Below are 27680 nucleotides of genomic sequence, written 5' to 3'. Positions count from 1 at the left end.
GTTCTGGTATCAAATGCTTTTGCTAGAACCAGGTAGGCATTGTGAATGGTGTGATCATTGTCCATGGCCTGTGTGACCTTTTCAAACAAGTTCACAGGACTGAGGAAGCATGATCTGCCATTAACAAATCAAATTCTTGTGGGTCAAACTTGACTCAGTTCTTAATATTTATACTGGTGATGGAATACATTATCAGGCAGGTCACATGGGACAGATGAAGAAAATTGCTATATGCAGATGACATGGCATTATAAGCAGAGTCTGAACAAGAACTACTGCAAATTGTAGGGGAATGGAATGTAAAACAGATGGCACATGGGATGACACTGAGTACAGACAAGACTGTTGCCATGGCAGCAACTGAGGGAATCAGAAGAAGCTGAAAACTGAGATAGAAGGGAAAGTGGTGGAGCTGTTTAACAGTGTCAAGTATCTGGGAGGGGTGGTTGAGAAGCAGGAACGTTTGAATGATGAATTCAAAGCAAGGATTAAAGCTGATGCAGCCAGCTGGTGCAGAGTATCATGGGTAATATATGACAGAAGAATGCCAAAGAAGCTGAAAAGTAAGGTGTACAAAACAGTGGTGTGACCAGTACTACTGTATGGTACAGAAACCTGGGTAGTAAAGGCAGAAAAGTTGAGGAAGTCAGTGATGGAGAGGAAGTGCCTGAGATGGGTAGCAGGATGTACCCTGTAGGACAGATGAAGAAATGAAGACATCAGAGAAGATGCCAAAGTAGCTCCAATTGCAGTGATTAAAGAGAACAGATTACAGAGGTTCAGGCATGTGCAGGAAAACAGAAAAAGAAGAAGATGGGGGAGATTTGAAAGAGCCAGGGAGAAGGCAAGAGGAAATGAGGGTGCCCAGCAAAGAGATGCGTGGATGAATTAATTGCATGAGAGAAGAGCTGCAACAGTCAAGCATGACTGTTGAAGACAGGTAAGAGAGTGGCACTGAAGTATGAGACAGGGCAACAGTAAATGTGGCACCCTGACCCCATGTAGAAAATGGCGCAAAGGGAATTGATAATGATGATAACATCCTGGATTATGTGGACAGCGAGGAACACTAAGCCGTCACTCTCCTACTTGGTTCATAGGTTCATAGGTTCATAGGTTCATACTAGGCTATCTGCCCGAGGGCATTTACAAGCCTAGCCCATAGTTTTGTGGCTTATGCCACCCCTTTAGTATGGGGAACTATACCCATTATTTTGCTGTGCCTCTGTCGAGCAGTGACACTGAGGTAATCCCTGGGGTATATCTGCGCTCTCCCATCCATTGGTCAAGATTTCTCTTGAACAAGGCCAGCGAGGTGCTCTGCCTCACATATACCGGGATTTTATTCCACAGCATAGGGAGTCTTTGGGTGATGAATCTATCCCTCCAGCACGTCCTATTAATAGCCGTGTCGAGGTTTAAGTCTCTCGCCCTTGTGGCTCTGATGGATCTAGATTTTTTGAGGTGAAGCATATTCATCAAATCTGGGTTTGACATGGCCTTGTATGTTAGGCAAAGGTCACCTCTGAGCAAGTGGCGACTGAATAGAGCTGGAGTTCTTTCAGTCGGGCAGCATAGGACAGATGTTTGAGACCCTTTATCCTTTTGGTGAGGAACTTTGTGGCCTCTCCAGCTGCTGCAAGTGTCGGGTCAGATACATTCGAATGGGGCATTGTACTCAATCATTGGTCTGATGAGTGATGAGTATAGGGAGACTATGACCTCCCTTGATCTAGATGAGAATCCCTTCATGATAAGGTCGGCAATGTAGAAGGTCTTCCTAACTACTTTAGCTACATGGGTGTCGAATGACAGACTACTATCAACCTGGGTCCCCAGGTCCCTGATAACTTCTTCTGTGCTCAGTGGATTGCCACCTATTTGGTAGCTAGGGGTAACCTTGTTTTTCCCGAAGGGTATGACTATGCATTTTTTGGCATTTAACTTTAGGCCATGGCTCTGGCACCAGTTATCCGTTTCTGTGAGACCCTTCTGAAGGATATCTGTGTCAGATGTGTTTTCTACTATGGCACCCAGTTTGCAGTCATCTGCAAACTTTGTCAGCCATAACCCTCCTGTGTTTGCTTATACTTCAGAAAAGTAGATGCCAAACAAGAGTGGGCCCAGGACTGAGCCCTGTGGTACACCACTTGTGACAGGCTTTGAGTCTGACATGGCGCCAGCAACTCTGACCCTGTGGGTTCTGTCACTCAGCCAGTTTGCAACCCATCTTGTGATGTATGGGTTAACATTTAAGCTGATGAGTTTTTCAATGATACCCGAGTGGGGTATTGTATCGAAGGCCTTTGCCAGATCGAGGTAGGCTGTATGGACTGCCTTTCCCTCATCAATGGCTTTGGTGACTGTTTCGAAAAAGTCAACCAAGTTTAGAAGGCATGATCTGCCTTTGACAAAGCCAAACTGGGATGGATCCAAAGTCTGCAAATTGCCTCTTTAAGAATATGCTCGATTATGTATATTGAAATCCTACTGTACCCGGTCCTTTCCATAGATCCCTTCCTGGAATGTTTGCTACATTTTATTCTGATGGCTTTGTAACCTGATTATGCAGGAAGGATGCAGCTATCACCAACAGTTCCTTGGTCAGTCACTTGGGGAAACATAAATGCATAATTTCATTGATTATATCCTACCCTACTCTAAACTTTACAAAACCAAACTCCATACTGTTTGGGACCCCAGACATCTTTCACTTGCTCTCTACCCATGGAGTATTGCTTCTCCTCAGGATTTTAACCTAAACTCTGTCTACAGTTTTAAGTATTTTGTTTTTTGGTCAGAACCTTACTTACCATTTTCCAGAAACGTATATAAAACACCAACAAAGACCAAACCCATCTTAGGAACTTGATATAAATCTTGTCTTCTTTTGACTCCTGCAGCTAGAATAACCTTGCTAATGGGGTTAGTCTACTTCTCTTGGAATGTGGTTAGCTGAAACTTTCTGCTGGGTCATTTTCTTCAAACTGACACTTCCTACAGGAGACACTAACTATGACTTGCCCTTTCATGGGGCAATTCCAAATGTCTGAATGACATTGCTCTCTCTTCCTGAAGCTAATGTATTTCATAGGTTCATAGGTAGGTACTAGGCTATTGGCCCTAGGGCCTATACAAGCCTAGCCAAAAAGGTACCTTGGCTTTCGCCACCCAAGAAAATTATTTTCCTGTGCCCCTGTTAAGCAGAACCACAGAAGTGATCCCAGGGGTGAATTTCTTATTACCCATCCAATCATCAAGATTTTTCTTGAAGAGTGCTAATGAGGAGCTCTGTTTGACATAGATAGGTAGTGTGTTCCAGAGTATGGGAAGTCTCTGGGACAGGAATCTATCCCTCCAGCATGTTCTGTTTACTGTGGTGACAAGGTTTAGGTCCCTAGAGCGTGTAGCTCAGAGGGATTGGGATTTCTTTAATTGGAGCATGTCTAACAACTCTGGGTTTGACATTGCTTTGTATGTTAGGCAGAGATCGCCTCTGAGTAGCCGATATGCAACAGAGTAAAGCTGGAGTTTTTTGAGTCGGTTTGAGTAGGACATCTGTATGAGGCCAGTAATACTCTTTGTGAGATATTTCTGAGGCCTTTCCAGTTGTTGCAGATATCTTGTGCGGTATATACCAAAAGGGGCATTGTACTCTATAATGGATCTAATGAGTGATGAGCAGAGGGGAACAATTACCTCTTTTTTCTGGATGAGAAACCTTTTGTGATGAGGTGTGCCAAGTAAAAGGATTTCCTGACCACTGTGGCAATGTGATTATCAAAGGAGAGACTACTGTCCACCTGTGTCCCAAGGTCTGTTGTCACACTTTCGGTGTTAAGTAGACTACTGCCTATGTGATAGTTCATGGGTACAGAGATTTTACCAAAGGGGATGACAATGCACTTTTTGGCATTGAGCTTGAGACCATGGCTTTGACACCAGGCATCTGTCTCAGTGAGGCCCTTTTGTAGGATGTCCACATTGTTAGGGGTTTCGATTATGGCTCCTTGTTTGCAGTCATCTGCAAATTTAGTTAGCCAAAGACCTTCTGTGTTAGCCTGTACTTCAGAGAAGTAGATACCAAACAGGAGAGGACCCAGGACTGAACCCTGTGGTACTCCACTTGTCACTGGTCTGAAGTCTGATTTAGAGTGTGCTACTTTCACAGTGTGAGTTCTGTCAGTAAGCCAGTTGGCAACCCTTCTTGTGAGTGACATAGGGACTTATACCTAGTTTAGTGAGTTTATCTATAATTCCAGAGTGGGGGATGGTGTCGAACACCTTGGCAAGATCTAGATAGGCTGTGTGAACCACCTTACCCTCATCTATGGCTTTGGTGACTGCTTCAAAGAAGTCTATCAGGTTTAGGAGACATGATCTGCCTTTTACAAACCCAAACTTTGTATTTCCTGTTACTCAGAGAGCTGGCCTATCTTCCTCCTTGCTGACACAAAAATTTCTAGAGTTCAAATTCTGCCCTACGCTAAATTCCACTATAATATAACATTTTAATTGAGTGTTTCACTATGGCCTTTTTGTTTTGAGCCTCAAAGCTATGTAACCCTCTGCCCTGCAAATCAGGATTACTTCCTCCCTAATCAGTTGAAAACTAATTCATGTATCCACTGCCAGACTCTACTACCTGTAAATGTAATAAATAATATTAGTTTCTGTATGCTCTTTGTATTGTGAATTGCATCAATGTCTTATCCTTTAGGCTATTGGGGCCTGACTTTTTTTTTACTGTAATTTAAGATTTGGATTAACTGTATTGTAACATAATATAACTGAAATGGAATTCTTTGCCCAGTCTACTCACCTAAAATAAAACACTAACACAAATGACATATTTCATGTTAAGGCTAGATAGTTTCCCCTTAATGAGAGTTAAGATATGCTATAAGAACTGCCATGCACAGACTAGTTTTTGGGTTAGCCTACCCTCCATTAGGCTATAAACTAAAGATAATGAGACACTTTATGTCATCAGATAACCCATTCGATAAAAAAGAACCTTCAGAAAGGTAAGGTATGTGATGCAACCGTGCCCCTCAGTAAATACACAGTATGAGATGAGGTACCTGCAAACCTTCTTAGTGTTATGAAAGCTCAGGCTTTCTGTAGTTAACACAAATTCTTCTTCTGATAAAAATATCTTTACACTGTCAAAATACAGCTTGAGATTCCTTTAGTGGCTGGAAGCCCTTGAATGCTGAGTGTCAAATGTTATATTATAAAGATCTATATTATATGAAACACAGACCACTTGTGATAATCAGCTATGTAAAGCTGGCATCTAAACAGCTAAATATTATTTCTAAATCAGACCTTTCTAACAACAAAACCAAAAACCTCCTGTTTAAAATAACAATAGTATGGAAAGACGGAATTAAACTGAACCTTTACTTTTAATATCATAAGAGCTTTCATTCCTTTAATTGGAATACGGAACTTCATCAGATCAACATGACAAGTAATCAAATCACACATATATACATAGCAAGCGAAACGTAATAATTATATAACCTTTAATTTTCTACAACTAGTGCGATATCTAATAGCAGGAGTTTGTGTGCTTTGTTGAAGCCAGAAATGAAAAGACCAGAACTCCTCAGAAAACGGCAGAAAACGAGGGCCTTTAATGTTGAAAAGAGCTGTTAATAGAGATATCTGTTTGAGTGAGTGGATCTATTCCTTCTTGGGGTAGAGAAGTGAAATACAGAGGGAATATGTGCATGCTATTTATGTAGCCTGAAACTGAACACCTACCTGAGGCATACCTTTCAGTTGTCCAGATTTTTGCAGAAAGTCCAGAATTTTGCTTCGTATTTTTAGCCTTTCCATATAAAATTTGTGATTTTCTGGCAAGTCATGGATGACTAAAGTCACTAAATAATGACATACATTTGTGTTTCATGCTTTATATCCTTCAGAAAATGCATGCTATCACAAAACCTGTTACTCTGGCAACTTTCTAAATTTATAAGAGCAATATCTATAATCTGTCCCTATTGTTGTGCCTTAGTCCCCTGTTATTTTATGCTTTGTTCAGACTTCTAATGCTAAAAGGTTGAGAGCTATGATCGGAGGAAAGGATGTTGCTGCTCTTACAAGACTTAATATTTGCTGTTTTGCAACTGTTTCTAAGTGAAGATAACTCCTGTATTTAATTTACAGATGTTCTGCAAATAATAAGGACAAAGTTGTGCTATTAAATACTATTCACTTGTACAGTATGCATTGTATCTGAGAACGCTGAGTGTATATCTAATTATTACTGAAAGGCAAGGCTGCAACTTTGTCCCAATAGCATATATTTTGTTATATGCTTATTGTAAAAGCCCTTTAATATTAAATTATTCTCAAAAGGCCCATTCTGCTAATTTAAGACAGCATGACACATAAATATTCTGCATATAAAAACCTTTCCATTAATTACAGTAATTAAAAAAATCTGAAAGTGAAACTGCAGATAGTGAAACTACTGCATGACATTTTATGGCAGAATACAGCCTCACTCCCCAACTTGGCTTTCAGTTTATGTTTCCTGAGGTAAGAAAAGAAATATGTTAATCAAATGTTAAAGTAAAGTAGCTCACTCATTCATACTTGAAGCAATCAGTTCAAACTAGTCAAATCTAGTTTCCTTTAGTGTTGCAAAGAAAATATGATGCTTCAAAAAATAATCAATATTTTAAAATGTTTTCATAAAAAAGCCTGAATGGAAAACAAAACTCAAAAACTATTCCTTGGAGTTTTAGAGAATGGAGACTTAATCATCCTAAACTAAAAACAGATGTTCACCACAGCATTTGTATTCCTCTTCTCATACTTGTTAGCTAGGCAGAAATTAATGTTACAGTTTCTGAAAGTCATTTAAGTCTTCCTAAAACTCAAACTGCAGGCAGGTATTATGAACTGGGTGCAGACATTATGGTTAGGGTAAAAAGTGGGTGGGTACATCCACTATAGGATTTTGTTTTAAAGTTTTATTCATTGAGTCACTGCAGAAGAGAAAATGCTTGCAAGGTACTCTTTAATTTGGTATTTTATGGGAGACTTTGCTGTAGTCATTAGTCCAACAAACAGCCAAAGGAGAAAAAAATTACACACTGTAGAAGCAATGAGACACTTCGTTAAAAACTGGGAATTTTTTGAAGGGTGAGTGTGTATGCTTAACCCACCCAGTGTAATCAGTTTTTCCTTCATAGCCCCTTACATTACATAGCCAAATCCGAGTTCACACAAGGTAGGGATAAATGGCTTAAACCCACTCATGTGCATGTGTATATAATATAAAATATACAGTTATCTTACAATTACTAAATTTACAGACAAAAACCTAAAGACTTTCACTCATAAATACATAAGCAATCACTCCATCTCTCTCTCTAGCTGTCCCTCTCTCTCATACACACATACACTATACAATTTATTAAAAAACTATACGTTTTTAGAGTTACAACACCACTAATAAAAGTCAAACTAAAAAAAGAGATTTTCTGCAGTCAAGAAATCTTGAAATCTTATCAAATTTACAGAGAAAAACCTAAAGACTTTCACTCATAAATGCATAGGCAATTACTCCATTTCTCTCTCTAGCTGTCTCCCTCTCTCTCGCACACACACATACACCATTACATTTATAAAAAAATATATATATATTTTTAGAGTTACACCACCAGTAATAAAAATTAAACTGAAAAGAAGAGATTTTTTGCAGTCAGGAAATCTTATCAGATTTTTTCGCCAAATTACAATAGTTTTAGGTGCAATCTGCTCCTTTTGCCTACCACCAGCCATACCCCAGCCACCCCCACCTACTCTACAATTCTTACCTTAGCCTCACCCTCACAAACACATTACAAATCCACCCTCCAAAAATAATGAATAACAACCTCTTAAATCTTCCTATTATTATAACTGACAAGACCTGTACTCTGCTCTTCATCATCTAAATAAGCTCTCCTTTGAAACATTCTATACCTTAAATTCACCATTCCACACCATGATACAATGTGTCAATGTAACCTTTGTTATTCTCATATAATTAACCTGCTCTATGTCTTACCAGACAAAACTCCCTGACTGCTTTACCTATTACCAAAGGACACATGATTACAATGTAAACATTTCATCCACCCTGTTCATTATCAGTCATCACTTATATAAAAATCACTACACAAACCTCATTAAATCTAAATACTCCATACCTCCAAAAAATTATCAAAGGCATTTTCACTAGCAGATCCCAATAAACTAAAACAACATAGTCATATAAGTTTACTACTGAATTTACTGAGCAGGTGACATTCACTACAACTCTGGACCCTTTAGGCACCAAGCTACTCCACAAATAATACACTAACTCTGCCTGGAAACCTAAACTCCTTTCCTGACAAAATAAAAAATAGCAACAAAAAACTCAATCTATTCAGTATAAACCTCAGAAGCATTGTAAACAAAATTCCAGAACTACAGTGAATAATCAGTCACTTCCCTGACATATTAGCAATAACAGAATCTTGGCTAAAACCTAGTATCATAACACAACAATGCTCCTAGGCAAGCTTTATCATCCTTTCAGCTAATAGATTAAACAAAAAATCTGGAGGAGTAACAACAATGTACCACAGTAGAAATAAAGTGTCACATTTTCCATAATGCTGAATTACTTGTACGTTACCAAAAACTAAACATACATAAAACAATATGTATGGCAGCCCTTGGTATCCCACCTGGAGACAATATCAGCACATTAGAGGACTCCTGTATTAGCTATCCCACAATGTACACATACAGACAATTATACTAGGTGATGTTAATATGGACCAGTCAGGTATCAACTCTTAGACAGCAACTTCTTGTATAAGTCTATAGAATTTCTCCCAACTTATCAGTGAGCCACTCAGCACCAACCTGAAAAATAGTAAAACTACCACCCTGGACTGGTTATTGACAAGTTCCCCTATCAATGTAAGCTTCCATGGAACCATAGCAAGCACACTTAGTGACCACCTGCCTATATATGCCAGAGAATGCCATGCTTCTCCAAGGGACCATGCATATACATCCCCTTGCAACATGAACAGCTTTGATCTGGAAATCTTTAACACTTGACTACAATCTCACAACTGGAAAATCCTAAAATTCTTGCCACTAGATGATGCTGTTGTCTGTTATAAGAAGATATTTATGGAACTACTAAACAACAAGCCCCCGCAGGCTTAAAAGAGTGAAAATAACCCTGCTCTTTGGTTCACCCCTAACACCAGAATATTAATGAAGAATAGAGATAAAGTCTGGAAGGCGTGGCTCAATAACCAAAGAGAAAACTATTGAAATACACATGAAATAAAGCCAAATACTAGATTAAACTTGACAAAAAATGTTATCACTCCAATGTGCAAACAGATGCTACAAAAATTCTACATAGTTTTGCACCACCATATGTAAAATACTACACTCTAACTCAAATATACAACCCGACCCCAACCCCCATTGAGCACCTGAAGAAATGGACAATGTTTCAACGATTACATTATCTCTAGCATCACTAAACTATTTCACAACCAAACTCAAAACCACTCGCCCTCCTCAGATAACCTGACCACATCCCACTTCATCTCACTTCCCACATCCACTAATACTCACTCTTTTTCCTTTCAACCAGTATCCATCACGACAGGCAAGACATACCTCAAACAAATGAAAGTAAGTAGAGTAGCTTCAGATGGAATTCATGATGATTTTCTAAAGATAGCAGTTAACTCAATTTCCTTTCCAGTATCCATTCTCATAAACAGGTTTATTCAGGAATCACATGACCCATCCTTATGGAAGAAATCTCACATCATCGCACTTCACAAGGGATGTAACTGCAATGATATATCCAACTTTAGACCTATTGCCATTCTCTCCCCACTTTCAATGCATTCACAATCAATTAATGACTCATTTTCAAATGAAAACTCTCCTTATCCCCAAGCAATATGGTTTCCGACTAGGGCATAGCACCACCACAGCTCTCCTAAACTTTCCCAACACCATTAACCTAGCCAGAGATAAAGGCCAATTGTTTTCTGCTGTGTTTTTGGATCTATCCAAAGCTTCTGATACTATTTTCCATAGCTTACTTTTATAGCAACTCTCTTCACTTGGTCCATCTTCCTTTCCAATAGACTCCAGTATGTTAAATAGATTAATTCTTACTCATCCTTCCTACCCATTAATTATTGTTTAAATGTTTTTGAATCTGCTGTGGAGCTTTTTCTCCCCTGACCTCCTCTGAAAATGGGCCATTGGCTTAGTTGTACTTTCCCAGTCGTCAAAGGACAAATAAATAAATAAATGAATAAATATATGGGGGCCCTAAATTGGGTCTAAATCCAGATTTGTTTACATCTGTTTAATTGACTGCATTTGGTTGATACATGCAGATGGTCAACAGGTGCGCTAGATTGACAATCCCTGGATATGTCAATATTCCCTTTCCCCAAGGATTGTGTTATCTTAGAATTAGTATATATAGTTAGCAGGGAACATGGGTGGTGCAAGGGGCTTACCCCCATGCAAAAAAACAAAAAAAAAAACGTTATTTGTGTTTTTCTTTTGTTTGAAAATTGCTTAACAGAGGTTCTTTCTCAGCACATGCATGGTAATGTGTCAACATTTGGTTTGTTGACCTTTTGTGGTTGACATTTTGGAGGTTGACATATGGACTAATTGACTATGTATCACACAAAAAACAATAAATCAGCACTCTGATGTGATACATTGTAAACTTGTATTCCCTTGTGCAGTTGAAAGAGAGAGACAAACTCTTTTTACTCCTAAATACTTCATTTTATTATGTCTCCATAAATATTGGTTATTGCTGAACCAATTCATGTGTGGGTACATAGCTTATAGTTATATGCTTTGTTTTATCTTCATTAATTTTAAATCCCCAAAAAACTGGAACTGTCTCAGAATGTTCCACAACACCGAAATGTATTTTTCTGGTTTTATCAGATACAAAGTAATATCATCTGCAAATAAAGCCAACTTTTCTTGAATATCATACCAATGATATCCTTGAATTTCTGAGTCCTTTATTTTATTTGACAATGGTTCTACATATAATGCAAATACCAAAGGGGAAAGGGAACAACCCTACCTGATCCCTCTGTTCAGGCACAACTTATCAGAGAGGAACCCTTCTACTTTGATTTTTGCCTCCAGTCCCTCATGCATCCCCGTAATTAACCTTATTATTGTATCATGAAATGCAAATGCTTCCATTGCCCTACTCATAAAATCTCAGCTTAATCTGTCAGATGCTTTCTTTGCATTAAGATCCACCACCAATTTATTTATTTATTTATTTTACATTCTGCTTCCTCTGGATCATCATTGTTCTATTAATGTTATCAAATATTTGCCTCCCTTCCACAAAACCACATTGATCCATATATTTCAATTTTGGCAACACCTTTGCCATTGTTTTAGCCATTATAGACATAATCATGGTTATCTCTAACCCAAATCTAATGGAAATGCTGCACATCCATAAGTCAAATGGAACTAGAGTCACCCATTCCAGGGACCTCAATCTAGCCTTTGACATAAACAGGACCTGCTGGAGAGACAGATACATCTCTCAGAGGTCGCCACTCCTCTGGAATAGGCTTCCAGTCCATATCAAGCAGAGTACCTCCATGACCTTGTTTAAGTTCAACCTGGATGATTGGATGGGAAACCATAAATTTCTGCTGGGTATTGGCCCGGCTTCTTTCACTTACTGTTATCGGTTCTTGTAGTTTTAAAAGTTTTATATAAGACACACTTAGAAAAAATGTTGTATTAAGGTCTGATGAGGCAGGGATCTTACTTAAATTTTTATTTCTCATTGATGCTTCAGGTCATACCCATGGTGGTGGTGCTGCGGTAGCGTTGTCGCCTCAGAGTAAGACCCTGTCCGGTTCGATTCTCAGTTAGAGCGTCTTCTGCATGGAGACATGTGTGAATGGGCATACCTTCATTGAAGGTTGTGCGTCCGGTTTGGCAAGCCGGTACGTGAAAATCAACTGCCAATCATTAGCGGACCGGAGTTCCGCTGTGGCGACCCCTAACTGGGAAAAGCCGAAAGAAGAAGATTGATGCTTCAGGTAATATGATTTTTACTAATGTACTATATCATGTGATTTATTACTGTGTTTTGATAAGCTGCCTCAATTATTTTGGTATTTAAACTGGCTTTGGAGTTAGTTTGTATTACACTGAGGAAGAGTTTTGATAACTCGAAAGCTTTGTCTTTTAAATAAACTTTTACTAAGATGGTTGGACTACTGGTTTGTTCGTTTTGGATTTATTTTGACTTATCTTCTTGCATCTTTTTTTGTCTGCTAGGGGTGAGGGGAGACACCTTTTAACAGCTGACTACAGTCTTGCACAGATTGAACACACTGTGCATAAGTTAATATAGGAAAACGATATGATGAATGTAAATCCAGTAATGCAAACTTGACACAATATCAAACAAAACAACATCCCAACCAAATGTAGGGAATCATGTTGCAGTAGTCTAGCAGTCTACGTGGGAGATCACCACTGCATAACACAAGTTTTTTTGTGTGGTGTGTGTGTGTGTGTGTGTGTGTGTGTGTGTGTGTGTGTGTGTGTGTGTGTGTGTGTGCGCGCATGCAGGATGTGGGGGGGGGGTGAATGAGGCCAGTGTAAGCCTACATATTCACATATATGTTTAATGGGGCTGTGTACATGTGTATGTGTGTGTGTGTGTGTGTGTGTGTGTGTGTGTGTGTGTGTGTGTGTGTGTGTGTGTGTGTGTGTGTGTGTAATCAAGGATGTGCTATGTTCATTCTCTTCTAGTTCACCATTTATCATGTTACCATTACACATCGCACTGATTCATCTATCTACCTGGGGTACTCCACCATTTTTGTTTGTACAATGTGATGTACAAAAAAGCTGGAAAGGGTCCAAAGGTTTTCCACAAAAGGGATAAAAGATTTAATCTTGTTACCATATTCAAATTGACCGATTCTCTAAAACTGCACTCTGTATATTATAGGTGATTCAGAGGGGATGTAGTCTTGCCCTAACACTGGCAAAGGTATGAGCTGCTTGCTTATACCATAGGAACTAGTTTTATGGCTCACATTGTCAATACTAGACGTCAGTCTTTATTGACTGTTACAGATAGATTTAATGGAGCAGTAAAGAGAGAGAAAGAATAAATATTTTCATCTAAGAGTATGTAGAGTTTGGCGGTGCATAATTTTATGCATTCAACAAGAACAAACTTTCCACAGTTTCAAAACTGTTAGATAATTAGTTTGGTGAATGGATATACTGGTCTTATGGCATGAGCTACAGACTCCTGGACAATCTGTTCTACCACCTAACACTGTTACATTGTAACAGTGATCACTGTTACAAGATCAAATGATAGAATAAGGCTCTAGACCAGGGTCATATTCTTTAAAGGAATTACAATCTCTTGATGGTGGCTAACACCTGGCCTTTCGTTGTAAGCTTATCATTAAGAATCACACTCAAAATATCTGACACGATGTGATAGAGATTGTTGATGGAGATGAGGAAGTCTGGCATACCATGCTCAGTTTGCTACCACCAAATCCCTCACCAAAACAAGCAGTTTAGAAAATGGCTATGAAATCGCCAGTGTTCACTGACAAACTGAGAGATAAAAGTCCTCCAACATGCCTGCATATTGCCCCATGATCTCCTCCTAGTGGGTCATATCTATAACGCATCCCATGGGATATCCTCACTAAATACCCATATCTTCTCATTGACTCTTCCTAACCTGGATTAGGAGTAGCTGCACCTTGAGAACCCGCTAGACTGTCGAGTTCCTCACCCTATCAAACATGATGATCTCATAATTGTTACCACTATCTAGCGCTTCTGACTATATGTGTAGATGGAGAGTGAGAGGTATGTATGGCACACCTTCTGCTTCATCATCACTGTTCAGTACAGCACCTATTACACCGTAAACACTTTAACCATCCTTTCATTAGCCTGCAACTACCTATTCCTTAATGTCTGAACAGAGAACCAGGAGATTTAAATCCTCTACTTGAGGCAGCTGCTCCACTCTCACCTACAGAAAGTAATTTACTGTTTAGAACCTTGATCTCTGATTTGAAAATTTTGATTTTTATCCTGTCTTCTTTAGACTCAGCAGTGCATCGTTGTACTTAATAGATTCTAAGCATTTTAGAGAAAAGGCAATACCGTCTGCAAAGAAGAAATGCAGACTTCAGATCTTTAAATTGCATATTTCCAGACCCTGGCTGCACCTTGACAACCTGTCCATAAACATAATGAACAGGTGGGAAGACAAGACACATCCTTCATGGAATCCTACATGCAGAGAGAGCACATAGCTTGATCAATGACTGTTAGAGTGAGTGATGGTAGCTCAAAGAAATTTTGCCAAAATAACTTTCAGCTACAGTGGAGTTTTTTTTTTTCTTTTAGTTGCTGTTGTGTGAGTTTAGAGTAAGTATATATAAGTTTGGGGGGTGTTGGAGGTGTGCTGTCCATGGTGGGGTGTAAGGGGACTTGTACCCTGTAAAAAAAAAAAAAATTACCTTTGAGGTTCGCCAAAAGTTGGTTCAGATTCTTTTGGGGGTCTATTGGCATTTGGTTTAAGAGAAGTCATACAGCTTGCTTATATCTGACTCAATGTGAGAAAAGTGGGCACTGCTCTTGTGCCATAGACATGGAAAATAGCACCCCAATACAGCTGGAAATAGATCTTGTCTATTGCAAGTTCTCTGTCACAACTGTGGGATTTGGTAGTGGAGGTCTCACGGCTGCAAAAACAAACTCTGATTTGAACATTTAAACAGTAAATGATGAAACTTGCTGTTACACTTTATGCAGGGGGACAAGCTGCCGTGCACTCCTCCACACCCATTTATGTATACTACATGCATGATCACATGTACCTAGGAACAGGGAGGAATACTCAAGTTGTGCAATCTTGGACTTAGTACATGGTCCTGTATCTTCACTGTAATAGGCTGAAAAATGCCAGGGTTTCAGTTATAGTTTAAAGCATTACAATGAAGTCTTGATGGAAATACGTGCCAGAAAGAATGACATTTTAAAAAAGATTATACCTTGCAGGCTTACAACAAATAAAATACATTAAATAAATAAATAAATTAGTTAATCAGCAGTGACAAGTGCCACCCCCCTTAGGCCTGCATATTTGCATATGTCTATCCTCATTCACCCTCAAACACACACACACACACACACACACACACAAACACACACACACACACACACACACACACACACACACACACACACACACACACACACACACATGTACACAGCCCCATTAAACATATATGTGAATATGTAGGCTTACACTGGCCTCATTCACCCCCCCCACATCCTGCATGCGCACACACACACACACACACACACACACACACACACACACACACACACACACACACACACACACACACACGTACACAGCCCCATTAAACATATATGTGAATATGTAGGCTTACACTGGCCTCATTCAAACCCCCCCCCACATCCTGCATGCGCACACACACACACACACACACACACACACACACACACACACACACACACACACACTTACACAGCCCCATTAAACATATATGTGAATATGTAGGCTTACACTGGCCTCATTCACCACCCCCCACATCCTGCATGCGCACACACACACACACACACACACACACACACACACACACACACACACACACACACACACACACACACACACACACACACTAAATGGGATGGAGTCTGTCCTAATTCTGCTTCTGTTTTTGCATTTATGAAAGTTTCCTTTTTATTTGGCAAAGAGTTTCAGAGGCAGTTTTTTCATCCATTTGATGCTTTTAACAAACCCCGCTGAAAAACAACTTGATTGATGATTGACTGCTGTATCTTCAAGAAAGATGATAGCTTTGGCAGCTTTTGTGGAGCAATATATATCACATTTAAGGAAAGTTTGCCAGAAAGAGCAACATTTCTTCTTAATTTAATCTGACGTGTTCTGGCAGATGAATAGAAAAGCCAGTGGCTGTTGGGATAAGGGTAAGAGTGTTAACAAAAGTTGTCCAAAAGCAGACTTGTTGTAAGTCTCTGTCTCCATTACTCTTATTTTACCTGAGAAAATATGAAATGTTACTTCCTGTCATGGTTTGAAATGCATAAATGTAAATGAAAGTGAATGGGGCCTTCTGGTTTGTGTAACTCCCTAGCCTTACATTCTCTGTTCTCTTATTTAACTTCTTTCCACTCAGTGTTAATGCCGTGTTTAACCTCCCCTGTGCTTTTATGAATAAGTCTATTCATTTTTACTTTCTTGGTTCTTAGAAATCCCTCTTCTGGGATTTAGCACTAACGTGAAATATTCATTGTTTTTCTACATTTCATACCCTAAAAAAGGTCAGTGATGTGAACTATGCTGTGAATTTATCCTCCAGTCATATGAGTTATGTGTGCTTATAGTGCCTGCTCTGACATTCTAGCCTGTTTGCTGTCCTAAGGGATATACTGCGACTACCCCCTGCCTCCCAATAGCTAGCCTTTGGGGGCTTAAATATTATGCTTATGACTGTGTAACTATACCACAGCACCAGCACTGCACACACAGTGATTTTAGTATAGTGTAAAATGAAATGGGCTTCATTCATATTAGCCCTGCTTACAAATGGCTTCTCTATGGGCCTGAAAGTGTAAAACACTTTTACATTCTGTTAACCATAAAAATACAGGTCTATATCACTTCGTCGAAATGGCAGAAGTTCGAACACCATATGTTCGAACTTCTAACCTCGAAGTGCAAAACCATTGAAGGCTTAGAACAGCGATTTTTTTCCCCAGGGAAAAAAATTGCTGTTCCAAGAAACACACACACAACACAAGCACACCAAAAAAACAGCAATCCACACACATACACTTAAAATCCTACATCTAACCCTACACTAAACTGTACATACACTGCTATCTATCAACTTACCTTAACCCAAATCCTAACCCTAAGGTCCGTCTCTATCGCACACAAACCTGACCCGCGTCCTGACCCTAACTCACCTATCCCACCCTAACCTTAAAGTCTGTCACTATTGCATACCCACCTCACCCGCACCCTAACTCTAACTCACCTAACCCACACCCTAACCCTAATGTCCACACAATCGCACACTTAACTGAACCCGACCCGTAACTTTCCACCACAGTGCTGAAAATCACGAAGGCACAGAAATGGCCCACCGAATTCTTTCCCTGGGAAAGAATTTGGTGTTCCGCGGCTTTGCAATAATCAGTTTTCGAACTTCGCAGTTCGAACATATAGTATTCGAACTGCTGATGTTTCGACAAACTGACAGGAACCCAAAAATACTACTCATATTGCATCACATTTCAAGGACTATTTGGTGATTTTATAGAAAATAAAATATTAACTGTCTCGCTGTTGGTCTGCAGTTTTTTGGCAGATTCCTAATTCATAAGGAGCAGTTACTCTACTAAAGTTTTTACTTATATTAAAGTTGTACCTCAATGTCCTGTTGTTAGTAATTGTGGTATATAATCTGGCTGTATGAATATCAGCACTATTGTGCACTAACATTGTAGGTGTAAATTCTGTGTAATAATAGTTAGAGGATGAGCTATTCCCCATGACACATTAAGTAAGGTAAATGAGAAAGCTTTGGGTACACTTTGCTTAGTACTCAGACTTGTATGTTATATTATTATCTATTATTACACGTATAATATATTATAGAAGAGTCATGCCTGGCCAGGTTCAATCCCAGGGCAGAACTGAAAAGACAAAACAGTTACGTCTGACTTGAAACATTCCTTCTATGACATGCTTTCCATACATGATTCCTACTGTGCAGTTTTTTGTTTATTTTAAATAAAAAGATGGAATCTTTATTATACATACATCAATATTTGTAAATGTATCTTATTTTTTGTACAACCTCTCTAAGATTTCTTTATTAACAGTGTTAATCTTTTAGTTTTTAGCCATTTCTCTGCAGTATGACATCTGTTTTTCAGAGGGACAAGTGTGGTACTTTAACTCTGGTTTCTGTGCTAGTAAATGTTAAATGTCCTGTCAATTGATGCGAAGAGAGGAGAGTATATTGGTAAGTTTTTCATATTTATGAAGAAGGAGACTTAAATGAATCGATTTATTCTGCTGGCACTATAGTCAGTCGTCCTGACTCACTACTGCAACTTCTGTCCCACTGCTCATGTCTTTTTTGTTTCTGATTAGTAATTATTTTCTGTAGTTTTTGCCTTGTGGTTAGTTGTGGCAGATATCTAGTGGTTTTTGTGGTACTATATTTTATACTTATTAGTTTGTGTGCAAAGGATAAAGTGCTTTATTATGTATTTTACTTTTCTGAAACAATAAAATAAATCATTAGGTACCTTTTTGCTGTCATTTGATTTTTTATTGTGCTTTGTAATGTGATTTTTCATCTTTTCAAAGATGACAAGATCCTCAATGTATAGTTTGCCAGTGTGTTCAGTGCACTAACTGCGGTTTGCATTATCATCTTCCTACAGTGATGTTATAAGGACATAACTGCAATCCCAGATCCAAGATTCTGACTGGTGGAAATGACTGTTCTTCATTGCCATAATGTGTAATATTTAATGTGATGACGATTTTTATTTTGGGTCTGTGCAGTAAAGGGGCTATGACCAGTTAGGCTAATCCAGTACTGAAATGAGATAAATAACTGAGCAGTAATGCTATGTTCTGCTATTACTGCACATCAAAATTGGGGGGGGGGGGGCGGGGGTGAAGAGTGGCTATGAGGAATGGTGAAACCAGACAGTGAGTGGAAGAGGGGGTAGCTGGAGAAGTTAAGCCATGACTGCTAAATATACTGGAAAGGCAAGCCCTGGGATATGCAGAGAATACACATGAAGGAGTAGGGAATAGGATCTCCGGGAAATGGAGGATTGGGTTACAGGGGTATGCAAGTGTACGTGGCATAATCTTACTCCACTGAGAAATGGAATTAAGGAAAAACACAGTCTGGTAATGTGTGGGTTGCAGTGTTACAAAACATACATTGTTTTAATGTCATGATATCTGTTTCAGGTGGGTTGCTATAACAAAATAATGCTATGAAATATTTGTTAGAAAAACTATGAAATATTTACTTATTCTATAAAACATAGCGGGTAGATTTGTATACCTTTACTATTGTGTAAATAAATTACACTGGACTAATATTGCTTTATAAACAAGCCTTACTCAGGTGTAACTCATTTACTCTGAGACTAAGGCATTATAAATTCAACCTGCATACACTTTACAAAAATGCAGCAGTATATAACAAAATATATAATAATCTGTATGAAACTGTCACAAAATGAAAACAAAACGCTTAATATTAAACAGCTGGGGTTCACTGTTGTTTGAAAATCTGTTTTGAGGTAAAAACTTCTTACTTACATCTCAATGCAAGAAAAGCCTCCCCCCCAGTCACCCATTTATTAATTTGCTTTTTCCCTGTTTGCTCACTTAATTCATGATAGACTTGTAGGGAAGTTTCATCCTGTCCTGCCGTTATCTATGAGGAAAGCAGAAAAAACAATCCTGGAGATAACAGACACACACACACACACGCACACACGCACACATGCACACACGCACACACGCACACACACACACACACACACACACACACACACACACACACACACACACACACACACACACACACACACACACACACACACACACACACAACATAAGCCATAGTTAAAAAGCAATACAATGTGCAACATTGGTACTGCCACACCAGATCAGTGACTGTTGTTTAGCAATCATCAGTCAACAACAGGAATAAGTCATTTTTATTTACCTCACTGAGGAGTAATGCATACCTATCACTCTGCCGGATTTCACAGAATGTCCCCAATTTTGTCTCATAATTTTGTTCCGTCTCTCGTAAAAGAAAATTAGTTGGTAAATCACTCAGGATTGCAGTCAGTCAATAAATCCAGACATCAGTTTCATACTTCTTATTGAAAAAATACACGTTGATGCAAAATATGTTATTCTGTTAGGTTTTTAATTGAATTTGAGTAATATTTAAAGTGTTTGTGATTCTGAACCTTGATTCTGATATTATTTGTGGCATTGCCAGAATTCTAGAGCAAACATGTTGAGAGTTATAGTATCTGGTGTTCTGCCAGTGATTATAAAACTCCCTGAAAGATAAAACCATCCCAGAAGATGAGAAACATCAGCTCTTCTTAAAATCTGAGATAAACGGTGAGAGAGTCACTCTGGGCCGCTGACCTTTAGTGCTTACCTTCCTCATCTTCATTCACTGATTATAAGCTTCATCCTCCTAACAGGATCATACCACAACCCTGTTTTGGATAAAGACTGTAATCAGAAAATTAATCTTTTTTTTCTCATTTGTTCCAACCAGCAGCAGATTTTGTGGGACCCCTGCACAGTCAAGGATGATTAAGGGAGCCCCCTGCAGCCACAGCTATTGCAGGTGCAAAAAAGTTGGCTATGATGTTAGCTTTAGTGGAAAGAATGATTTAACTAAATCAAAGCCATGCCAGTGGTAAAACATTTAATGAAATTCTGAAGTCTATTACATGACAAAACACTGTTTCTATTACCAGAGATCTCTTTGAATTTTAAAGGATATATAAAGAATAGTTATTATTATCCACCTGGTTTATTAAGTACACAATATTGCTGTTCTAGCTACAGTTGGTTTGACAAATATGTTACAAAATATCAAAATAAGATTACTTGCTGTGGTTGGGGACCTCAGCAACTGCAGGGTTAACTGGTGCCTAAACTTGGCTATGTCTGAACAATAAAGCAAAGCATACATGGAGAGAAGCCTGAACTCCATACAGCTGGCCATAAAATATTCGCAGTGGTACAGCTGATATTTATAACTATGACAGCTCTCCACCGGCTGCTCACTAACCTAGTACTGCTCGATATGACCAGTGAATGCTGAGGCTATGGGTTTAATCCTAACTGTGGAACTAAGATTTTAACTAATTATGTATTTATTTATATTACAAGCTCTCTGGTCCTTCATGCAGTCAAGGTTATGATTACTTAGGCTGTCGTACAACACTCAGTTTGTTTTGTAATTTATTTTGCAGAGTTGCCGATGTCAACATTCAATGTTCTCTGTACAAAGGCAGACAGATTCATGTTAACTACTTCAGTCATAAAGTAGTTTACCCCCACATACATACACACACACACACACACACACACACACACACACACACACACACACACACACACACACACACACACACACACACACACACACACACACCTCAAACAAAAGGTAAAAACAATAAAATATAACACAAAAATGTGATTAGAGGAATAATACTCAGTGAGCTTGGAAGTCATGGATTTGATTTATGGGCTCCTGACCTCAGTGAATCAAAAATGGCCATTTGTCATTTGCAGTTTGTAAATTCTGCAATGTACCCAGCTCTCATCAGGTGCTATGGTTGTAATATTCTATTCAGTTAAATATGACATGAAAATTAAAAAATGTGCATATTTCTGAAAGACTAGCTTACTCTAAAAAGAAAAAAAGTGGCATAAAGTGAAAACTTCTCCACCTGCTGATACTGTTGCAAAATGTATTGCGCTATGTGATAAAAATGATTTTGAAACAAGCAAACATGAATGCACAGATACTCACACACAAACAAATGAACATTCTTCAGAAAAGACCTGTATTAAGTCCTGTACTTGGGTATATATCTCTCAGAATTCTATATTTTATTATTCCGTACTACTTCCTGGAAAAATCTGTATTTCTCTGACTTCATTTTCTCTGCGCATTGTATTAAAGAAATATTGGCTATATTTACATTAATTATTTACTCAGAATATTGAAAGACCCTTTATTATGACATATTCTAAAATGGTTCCTAGTATGTTGGGGAAATATAAGACAAGGTTTAGAAAACAATCCCATGGTAAATTATTCATCTTTCAAGGCACTTTCTCAGTGATTCAGTATAGCAATACTTTAAATTTCAGATTATTTAGAATATTCATATCTTAAAATTGAAAAGCAATTTAGTATTTACTAAATACAAATATATTATACTTGCTCAGTTCCATTAAAAACTAGCCATACAAATGTGAAAAAAATGTTTTGTTTATGAACAAAATGTTCTTCAAAGCTCAGCTATATAACGCAAGCCCAGCACAAACACATTGATGTATACAAGTAGTAACAAATTAACTAAGAGAAAGAAAAGTGATGGGTCAACAAGTGAAAGCAACGCTTGCTATAGCATTTGTATAACATTACTATTTACAGTTTTTAAGCCAAATCCACTATTTTTTGTCTTGTACAATGAAAAATGCTAAAAATCTCATGCATTACAATCACTATCTAGTCCTTATCTACACTTTTCAGTGCAGAAATCACACTTTCCCTCTGACCTTTTGAGAATAAACTTGAATGCTGTATCCCAGACTTTTGATGCTATATCCTACATTTTATGTCATACAAATATCAAGTTGTGAGTAGTTTTGAGTCACATATAGCAATACTGTATATTTGACTTATGTACCCCCCTTGCACGTAGTTTTGAGTCACATATAGCAATACTGTATATTTGACTTATTTACCCCCATGCATGTAGTTTTGAGTCACATATAGCAATACTGTATATTTGACTTATTTACTCCCCTTGCATGTAGTTTTGAGTCACATATAGCAATACTGTATATTTGACTTATTTACTCCCCTTGCATGTAGTTTTGAGTCACATATAGCAATACTGTATATTTGACTTATTTACCCCCCCCCCTCTTGCACCTGCTTATTTTCTGTGGTGAAAATGTATCTATTTACTTTTAGGGTATAAATATTTCTGAGTAGAATTCATTACATCTGATGCTTATATTCTTAGTCAATAACCATCAGTAATATCTGCATGAAAGATTACATAGTGATAATTCTGATCTATTTTGAGGGTTAAGAACATTTACAGAGGTGTGGCAGTTAAACACATGCAGAACAGTAGCAAAGGCTACCACCCTTTAAAGTTAATGTTCAAAAAACTTTCTTTATGGAAGTGCAGTTTGTTATAGAACTGTAAAGACAGCCTTACTGGTCATTCCATATGAAGCACAAAATTTGGCCTTTTGTATCTCCTGACAAAAAACGGAAGTTGAAGGGTTATAGGTTTAAAGCACCAGATCATAGACCACTAGTCAATCTGTAACCTGTTTCAGTACTTTATTTTTGAGTTAATGTGATTTGTAAACCTTTTGGTTCTTATTTGTAAGTAACTTGTACAAACAAAGAATCTGAAAACTCATTGAAGTTTACTAAGGAGTCAGATTTTCATGTTGGTGATGCACTGGAAACAATTAATGACCTACATTATTTAGGTGATGTAACCCCTCTGTACCTTATGCTGCTATTTCTGTACTGGGAAGAATATCGCCATACCACTAAGGTACCATGGTACATATAGTACTATAAAGTACATTGTATAAGGTACCATTGTACATATAGTACTATATAGTACATTGTATAAGGTACCATGGTATGTATAGTACTATATAGTACATTGTATAAGGTACCATGGGGTGTATAGTACTATATAGTACATTGTATAAGGTACCATGGTATGTATAGTATGATATAGTACATTGTATAAGGTACCATGATATGTAGAATACTATATAGTACATTGTATAATGTACCATGGTGCGTATAGTACTATATAGTACATTGTATAAGGTACCATGGTACGTATAGTACTATATAGTACATTGTATAATGTACCATGGTATATTTAGTACTATATAGTACATTATATAAGGTACCACTGTACCTATAGTACTATATAATACAATGTGTAAGGTACTACAGTACATATAGTACTATATAGTACATTGTATAAGGTACCATGGTACATATAGTACTATATAGTACATTGTATGGAACATAATGTACCATACTATGGCATTAAGAACATGGTTTAACTTTTTAAATTTTTTATGCTGAAAATTTTAAACACACAATAAAATAAATAAGCAAATAAATAAACGCAGACCATATTTTAAGAACAAAAACACCCTTTAGACTATGTAGTACTGAGCAATACTTCTTGTTTCAGTGCTTATAACATCTTTCTCAGATCATATCACCCAGAAAAATAATCTAAAAGTCTGAACAACCAGACATCATTTACTGTTTTCTCTTGCACAGTTATCATCCAGTAAAATAAAGCACATCTGCTATAATATGATATGGATTATATACCAAAATGTCAAAACGATTGCACTCATTATTTTCACTTGACAAAGTGCTCCCTATAACATATAACACTGAATTAATCATTTCCCATCTGTCTAAAATGTCTAACAAAATTTTCCAGTGATGCCATGCGAATAAGAATTATTTTTCTTTAACTGTTTGTTTTCAGTTTTGATACTATGGGGAGAGAGAACACCCAATGTTTTTAACATTTCTCTATAAGATGTGTATTTGCATCCTAATGATCCTTTTAAATCTTGTACTGTTTGCTCAATCATTTGTCAGTGAGAGCTTTGTTGTTGTTGACTTTGGAAGGTCTGCTCTTGTACCCAATTAAAAATAGCAGCAGCAGACTGCTGGTGATATGAAACGGCTATAACAGAATCTCTGCTTATTGCCTTATGTCTCTCTTCAAAGCACACAATACAGCTAACACATATCACTAAGTAATTTTATTGTGTCACAGCTGACAGTTTTAAGGATATAGTAGTTGGGCTCAGCAGACGTGAACTTTGAACAATAAATAGAGTGTCAGAGACAAAACTGCAGCCTACTGACTGACCAGAAGGAATACGTTTTCATCATATCACCGTTACTCTGATCTTGGAATTACCATCAGCTACGGTCACAGTTTAACATGCATTTGTAATATTGTCATTCAAACAAATGTAAAATGAATAAATCAATAAAATTGCTTGCTAAAACACTGTCAGCATTTTATGTTGATTTTGTATCATTCATTATTATTATTATTTTTTTTTTGTATTTATGCTAACGATGTGTGGGTTAGTGGGTCACTGCACAAGGCTATCTGAACATCCACTTAAGGAATAAAATAAACAAATGAGTAAAACTAAATTGTCTTAATAACCTGCAAAAAAAAAAAAAAAAAAACTTCATGCTGACTCATGTCCTGTCTCAAGGGTATACTTACAGATATCTTGTAAGATATGCATAGATGTGTATGTTCACCAGAAAACGTAAGCTCAGAAACACAAATGCTGATCTGTTCTGGAGTATTTTAGGTGTATATTCAGACACACTAGAATTATTATGCATGTGAGACCTACACTTAAAGACCTGCTCATATGATCGTGTTAAGTGCCACCTTTACAAACCACTAACATCTTTTGATGCACAAACCCTCTCAGTGCAGAAAACTTTAAGTTTACACATTTAATTGTAAATGCTGCAACCTATTTTAAGACTAACTGCTCCATACTGAATCTGTGAATCTGAATTGTTCCTTTGCCACAAAACTATTATATCTGTGTGCGTGAAATAATATATATATATATATATATATATATATATATATATATATATATATATATATATATTGTAGTTCATAAACATATTTCTCACATTAAAAATATTTTCACAAAGATTAGGAATAATATCACAAAAAATGTGTCTGTTTCTAATTCCAGGAAAAAAAACACCAGTGAATAACAATTAATATACTTATTTTATGTTTTAAACGCTTTGTTTTTTTTCTGTACTGATTGACAAAATATACATACCTTTCTCTGAAAGCTGAAAAGTTGCAAATTGCTTTGAAGAGTCCCTGCTGAAGTCCCTTTAGAATGTTTGAATCCTTTTTGCCTTATGAGTGAACTACATTTGGGAAGCTGGAATTCAGAATATTGCTAAGATGATCTCATGAACTAGTTTCCTGAAATCGGAGTGTTGCTGTTGTAGGCAGTACTTATAACAGAAGCACTATATTGCATCACATGTGATTGTGTGATTGGTTTATATTTATGTTTATATGCACAATCTAGCTAAGAAAAATGTTGACAACTGTCAGCTCTCTGGTTCCATGTGATATGAACAGTAATGTTTTTCAGATGTTGATATTCCAAACTTCCCGGAGCTATAAAGTGTTTTCCTCTTAGAGCAGAGATAATTTTCATTACATTAACAGTCCTTAGTACCTAAAAACATAAGGGTAATTCATTTTGAATTGCTATCAGGAACTCTTTTTCAAAAAGTATGTACAGTTTAGCAGTGTCATTTAGTGACTGAACATTGCTTTATGTAGTAACAGAGCTATTACAGTCTACAACAAAATGTTAGTTTGGTTTTGGTCTGTGAATTGCAATAAATAATATGTATTATTATGAGTGGGTCACCGTTCATAACCTGCTTATTATTTATTTAAGACATGGATGCTAAGAAATTACCTTGAGAGTTAAGCTCGAGAGGTGAATCTTGGCATCCATGTTGAGAACGCATAATTTTAAGTTGCAACTGGAGATTCGATCATAATTCATTGTAGTGCATAGAACTTTATCTGCACCGTGTACTACCAGTAACAGAAAAAAATGCTAAGTTTTTGCCAACCTTCAAAGTTATAAAGCACTTAGCAAAAACGGCCAGAAAGACTGGGTAAAAGAATCAGTTATGTTAGAAAAAGTCAGGGACACATTACCAGCACAGACAGCAGGCAGAAACAAATCTGTTTTTCATTCTGCCACTGTGGTTTGTTGGGATAGGCAGGTTTACCTGCCTATCACAATACCTGATTTTAACAACAGAATAAGGGGTGCTTAACAATTATTAAGATCAGGTCTTGCAGTATTGACTGCTTAACTGTTTATAAAATATGAAATGTTTGGGATTCCTACTGTCAGATATTACATTGTTAGGCATATATAAACCGTGCCTAAAATTCATTTTTATATTTAAGGCATGTGACTCAACTTTAGGAAGTATGTTTTTGAGCTGAGTTTTGTAAAGGAAGGCATATGTTACTTTGACAAGTAGATTATTTGTGCTGTATGGCATGTCAGGTTGTAGCTGTTACTGCCTGATACCACAAGAGTGTGCAATGAATGGTTTCATTCATGGTCTGCTCACCTCTGAGTATACACCATTAGAATGTTATATTTCAGTGTGTTCTAAGAATTTTCCAGTGACTTTTCTTAAAGGGGCAGGCTCATTCTGATACACTCCTACAGTTCACTAATTGAAATATCAGTTTCATACTATATTACAATAAGTAACCATTCTGTCCTTTAGATAAATGCTCTGTATTTGTTTTACAAGTTAAATACTATAACTTCAGAATCCTGTTGTTCATTCAACAAATGAAAAACTGAATCTTCAGGACCTCAAAGGAAATAAGATATTGTTCTGCATGCTTGTGAACATTGACACAAAGTGCTCAATATACAATGCAGTATACACACACACACACACACACACACACACACACACACACACACACACATATATATATATATATATATATATATATATATATATATATATATATATATATATATATATATATAGGCATTATAAATGTAG

At 37.4% G+C, this 27680-nt stretch overlaps 1 protein-coding gene across 1 annotated transcript in view; it reads right to left on the bottom strand.

Annotated features, from left to right (window-relative positions):
• BDKRB2 (bradykinin receptor B2) overlaps positions 1 to 26052 on the bottom strand; it is a 166218-nt gene extending 140166 nt beyond the window's left edge. Inside the window, exon 1 of the mRNA XM_044074654.1 lies at positions 25889 to 26052. The gene's annotated coding sequence lies outside the window, so the exon portion shown is untranslated. The remainder of the gene's footprint in view (positions 1 to 25888) is intronic.
• Between the last annotated feature and the right edge of the window lie 1628 nt (positions 26053 to 27680).

This window comes from Protopterus annectens, chromosome 6.part0 (genome assembly GCF_019279795.1).
Source record: "Protopterus annectens isolate FY-2018-M chromosome 6.part0, PAN1.0, whole genome shotgun sequence".
NCBI classification, from domain to species: Eukaryota; Metazoa; Chordata; order Ceratodontiformes; family Protopteridae; genus Protopterus; species Protopterus annectens.
This window is presented reverse-complemented; position numbering and strand designations above follow the sequence as displayed.